The sequence below is a fragment of the Castor canadensis genome, chromosome 2 (assembly GCF_047511655.1).
Source record: "Castor canadensis chromosome 2, mCasCan1.hap1v2, whole genome shotgun sequence".
In the NCBI taxonomy this organism is placed as follows: Eukaryota; Metazoa; Chordata; class Mammalia; order Rodentia; family Castoridae; genus Castor; species Castor canadensis.
The window spans coordinates 34,978,821-34,984,820 of NC_133387.1; positions in this window are offsets into that span (position 1 = coordinate 34,978,821).

Consider the following 6,000-nt stretch of genomic DNA (forward strand, 5'->3'; position numbering starts at 1 on the left):
GGAATCTCTCTGTATCACTATCTTTATCTCAAACTAGCAAAACACTATGTCTTTCTTATTATTGTTTGTGTCTTCTCTTCAACAAAATTGGAGAAGAGGGTAGAACAGGTTCTATTTGGAAGTGAGGGGGTAGGGGACAGGGAGGGAGAAGGGGGGATTTACAGGGGGAAGAGATGGCCCAAACAATGTATGCATATATGAATAAATGAATAAACAATAAAAAAAAAAGAGTAGAAATAGTATGTTGTTTTTCCTTAATCTTTGTAGGACTGTTTTTGGTATTTCTCCATAAAGTAGTTATATATGTGTATGAGTGTATATTAAAGTATGCAACAATTCCTATGATTAATGATTAACAGCATTTTGAGAAATATTTATGGGATTTTGTTGACATTCTTTTCTATTTAAGCAAGATCCATTAGTTTCTTAACAGTGGCTTTTATTTGTTCTTATTTTCTTTAGGATTTTTCTGGAGTTTACCTTGCATAATTATGTGAGTTTAACCTTTATGTCTGGTGGAGTTTCTAGTGCTTTCTTTATCCTGTTTAATTATATATTTGATGAAGTTTTGGTATAAGTTCCTGGTGATATTTGAATGTGCTTGAGTTTTAAAATGTTTTTCTTTGTTGTTTCTTTTTATTTTCTTTGATATTTATTTGATGCCTTTTCCAATATTTATGATTTATACTGCCTATGCTTCTTTAATAAATTGGTGGACACTCTAATCAAGTATGACAAATAAAAGTATTTGCTTTTATGCCAACCAGATTCCAGGTATTCTGATCTTTGAGAGTTCTCGAGTGGCTCATTCACTGTATCTGATTGCCATGGGCTATGGTCTTCATTTTCAGATTTTTATTATTCACTATTATTTTGTAGATGATTATTTTGATAAATCTAAGTTTTACTTTATTGTAAATTCCATCATTGCTATTAATAAAAGAGGGTAGCTTCTTCTAGTAATTGCTAAAAAGTCCTCATTAGAGAAAATGACTGCATGGTTCCACAATTCTTTGTCTCTGCAATAATAAACTTTCCCTCCTTGCTGGACTGTCTGTGATTGTGTTCTCTCTGTTGGCTGCTGCCAGTTAAGGGTGTTTTTAATCCATTTTGATGCAAAAGTCAGTACCTAGTCAAGGTATCAATTTAAAATTGTGTTCATACATTTCATGACAGCATGACAGTTTTTGTGTCCTTTCATAGCTTTTAAAATTGAAAAGAAAACAAAAAAGACCTTATTCATGAACCTAATTCATTTTTATTGACACATATTAAATTACACATTGTAAGGAGTTTTGCCATGAAATTTGCATACATGCATATAATGTAGTTTGATCACTTGACAGTATTTGATACTAATTTAATAAATATAGATTTATCTTTTTCCCCTTTTAGTGACTTTCCCATATTCACTCCAAGAAAGTCTAATTACTAACTACATCTGTATTGTTATTTTCACTGAAGAATTCCACCAAATTAACAGCATGTGCAAGTGTATGGTCAAGGATCACAACCAACATTCATGGCTATTCCATAACTATTAACTAGATTCATCATTTTAAAGAAAAATTATATATGGTTTTATCAACTATTGATTCCATAATTTTCTGATTTAAAGTATTTTCAGTCTTTCATATAATCAAAGTCTTGTATCAACAAGAAATGTCAGTAAAATATTTCAAACCAAAGATGGTTTTATACTTTGGTAATTACAGAAATTTTCCTAAGGGATAATGCTATTTTACTCACTTCTTTCATGTTGTAAGCACTATTCAGAGGTTCTAAGACCACCACATTATATGATAACATTTATTTTCAATGTATTTATCAGTATGGAGAAATATGTTATTGCCAATTTTATCTTGTAATAGTTTCTCCTCCCAAATTCCCATGCACAAATTAGAATTCTTTAAACCCAACACCTACTATGGTTACCATTTTTGCCAATAGTGAAGATAGTGAGACAGTGACAGAGAGATATTTTCAGCTTGATTTTCCATATCTCTCTCTCTCTCTCTCTCTGTCTTCCATTTCACAGCAATGCCCCTATTAGCTAGAAGACTTAAGGATCAACCTATAAAGAGTTTATGTAAGAGGAAAAATCTGCTTCTTTGGTATTCTTTTCCTACTTAAGTGCTAGACAGCAATAAGAAATGGCAAAAAATAGGGACAAATTTCAGTCATTTTTATGTACTCATTGACAAATACACAAAATTAAATCATTACTTGAAAGAGTAAGGTTATCAAATGTGTTTCTTAATAGCTTTCAAGAACCCTCAACATCTTGTAAATTATCAGTGAAATTCTTTGGCTCATAGATGAGTGGTTTGCCTTATTTCTGTGATGAAGTATGGCATACAGTAAATCAAGAGACAGGAGATTTAGATTTTAAGTGTTCCAAGTGTCCAACTGTTGTCCTGAAATCATGAATAGGATTCATAGAAAAATCTTTACCTAAATGAGAACCAGAATCAGAAGGCTTTCTTCATTTTTAATCACTGTTACAAATGAAAATGAGTAACAATTTAGTTATCTTTTATGTCCTCAACTAAAATATAGCAACTATAGCAGATTTATGATAAAAAGAGAGATGACAGATAATAGACATAGATAGATGATCCGCCTACATATACACATGCATCATATATGCATACATTCATTTATATATATACATGTATAGCAGGTCGACGTAGATGATATATGCATACGTAATTGATAGCTACATATGAATGATTTATCCATATGGATCCCCAATGTGATTTGTAATTAATTCCAATCAAATTTACAAAACAACATTTTGTGAATCAGGGTTCCTAGGCATTGTCAGATCCTTATTTCTTCAATAACTCATACATTTAAAGCTATTAGCTCCATTTCATTTTTATCTACTTTCTCACAAAATAAACTCATGTTTATTCTATAACATCATGCATAGCTATGTGTTAGATATGTGGCAATTTACTATCCTTCTAGGAAATCAAATAAAATACTATACAGGAATAAAGCTATATAAATCAGAAAGAAAAACAGAAAATATAAAGATTAAAACCTTTGAGGAAATATAAAAACATATTTAGATAATCAGGTGTTGTTTAAAGAGTAACTAAGCAGATAAAGGAAGCCACAATCTGGTAGACAGGGGACTGAAGTTTATCACTGAGACCTATGAGGTGGAAAGCCATGAGGAAAAGAACTGGGAAACAGAATAATGTTTTCAGTTTAATGATTAGTTTTAATAAGCACACTATGTTATAGAAAATGTTAATATGTAATATGGGTAAACTATTTTTATAGGCTTAAAATTATTCCAAAATAAAATATTAAATGTTCTTTTTTAACTCATAGCCTCCCACTTGCTAGGCAAATACTCAACCACTTCAGCCATACCCTCACTCTTTTTGCTTTTAGTTTGTTTTTCACATAAGGTCTTACACTTTTGCCTGAGCCAATCACAGACCATGATCCTCCTACCTCTGCTTCCTGAGTAACTGTGATCACCGGCATGGATCACTATACCTGGCTTAATGTTGTGATAAAGACTTGCTAACTTTTTCGCTGGACTGACCTCAAGCCACAATCCTCCTATGTCTGCCTCCCAAGTTGCTGTGATCACAGGCATGCACCACCATGCCCAGTCCCAAAATAAAATACTTTCAAGAATACTTTTTCCTATCATTTAGCAGTTTAGCATCTAGTAACAAAATGAATTTTCTGTCCCAAACATTCTGATAAGTTTTCCCAAGTCACCAAAGAACCACAGAGTTATCTATAACCTAAACAATAATACGTAACATAGAAGTAGGTGGATATCAGACAAATCTTCCTAGAAAAAATATTTATAGTTTTTTTTATGAAGAATGAGTAGGAGATACACAGGTGCTGTTATCCGAATATGCCTTCCCACCTCAACTTGTTGGAAACTTAAACTTCAATGCAGTAGAATTGGCCTTTGAGGAGGTGATGAGGTTAATGCCACCCTGAGAAAAGTTTATAGAAGTGTATTCTCCCCTTTCTGATCCTCTCCCATGTGAGGACACAGCCTCTCTCCCTTCTGGATGATGCAACATTTAATACACAATATTTAAAGCAAAGAAACTGGACCCTAGCCTGCCAGTACTTTGATCTTGGATTTCCTGCATTCATAGTTGTGAGAAAAAATTTCTATTCTACCAATTACCCACTCTCTGACATTTTGTAATATCAGCACAAAATTAACTAAAACATCAAGCAAAGAAAAGATTTAAAGACAAAGAAATGGGAGCAAGCATGACCCAGTAAGGGACATTTGATATGAAAAGGAAAGATTTATTTTTTAGAAGTGGAATAGAGAGGGATTTGATCAAAACAATGGGCAGGATGGAGGGGGGTGAGAATTTTGTAAATGTCACAATGTAATCCCAGCACAAAAATAAAAACATAAAAAAGACAAATAAATTAATAGAAATGCACAAAAAAGCCAATGGGCAGTAAATAAAATAGGAAAATTGTACAAGTTACTAAGCAATTCAAAATGGGCTGGTTATACTCTTTATAACCTTTTATATTTCATGTATGATTTTCACTTTTTCTCCTTTTGTCATTCTATTAATTTAGAAGATTTATAGTATGTAGCCATTCTTTCATGATTTAATAATATTTACTTTCATTTATCTTTATTTTCAAGTTTAAAGTTTAATGATTGCCACCATGTAGCTTCATTAATTAGGTAGTACTTTTTCGTTTTTACTTTTTAATGATGATCTCTGAATTCTTGCATGGTGAGAATGCATTACCTTTATAAGGTTATTATACCCCATCCCTGCACAAATATGGAACAATCAAAATAGACTTTCATGCTTTTCGGAAGACATCGCTCAAGTAGATTTTCCAGATAATGACATCCTCCCTCATTTCACTCAAATCTGTTTAAACATCACCCTCTATCATCTTGACACTGTGTGGTTCTCTTCACATGGTTTATCACCGCCTACTAATACATTAGTTACCCTGAATTTTTCACTTATTCCACTGCCTATAGCAGTAGCTGCGATGTGAGTGTTTAGTAAATATATCAACTTGGTGGCTAAACATGAACTTTAGGGCCTTAATTTTCTCTTAAAAGCAGAAGACAATATTTTCTTTAAAAGAAAGAGAATATGATGAACTTGTGAAAAATGCAGAAGAACATTTAGTGGTTCACTTACTCATTCATTCAGCTACATTGACTAAGTTCTTACTCTGAGAACATCATCTTTCCCCTCTTCCTCTTTCAAGGATTTGGCTGTTTTAGCTCTTGAGATTTTGTCATTGTCTTCTGTTCCAGTCATCAGTTTCTTCCTTTTTACTGATGTCTCCATAGTCTCGTAAATACGTACTAGGAAATTTCATCCAAAAGTGTGTTTTTTCCCCACTGCACATCACAATTCAATTTTTAATGCTCCTTTCTCCCTTCCTTCCTCCCTCCCACCCACTATCCCTCCCTCCCTCCCTCCTTCCTTCCTTCCTTTCTTTCTGTGAAATAGAGTTTCACTATGTATCCCTGGCTGGTTTTGTACTTGGGATCCCTCTTCCTCAGGATCCTGACTTCTGTGTCTACTCATTTCTTTTTGTGCTGCCCATCACAGCCAAATGTCTTCAGCTTATGCTATCCCAATCACCCATTATTTTTAAATGTTAGCTAAGTGTAAACCTCAAGTAATGCAGTGTCTTATATCAGTCACCTGTGCATTATCATAACTACAATTAACAAATATAATATAATTGCTCAAGATCTATTTTAAGGCAAAGGGATAAAATATAATTAATAAAATTGAAGTTTATTCGTTATCATTTATAACTTAGTTATTCCCCTCCCTACTGGAAGAAACAATTATCACAAATTTCCTTTATATGTATGTGTGTGTGTGTGTGTGTATGTGTATAGTCATTTTGTACATAATTACATTTGTAATAATATCTGTGTTTTCAATTTATATGAATTTAATATACCATAGGTTTCTTTGTTCAACAATGTTTTTGTAT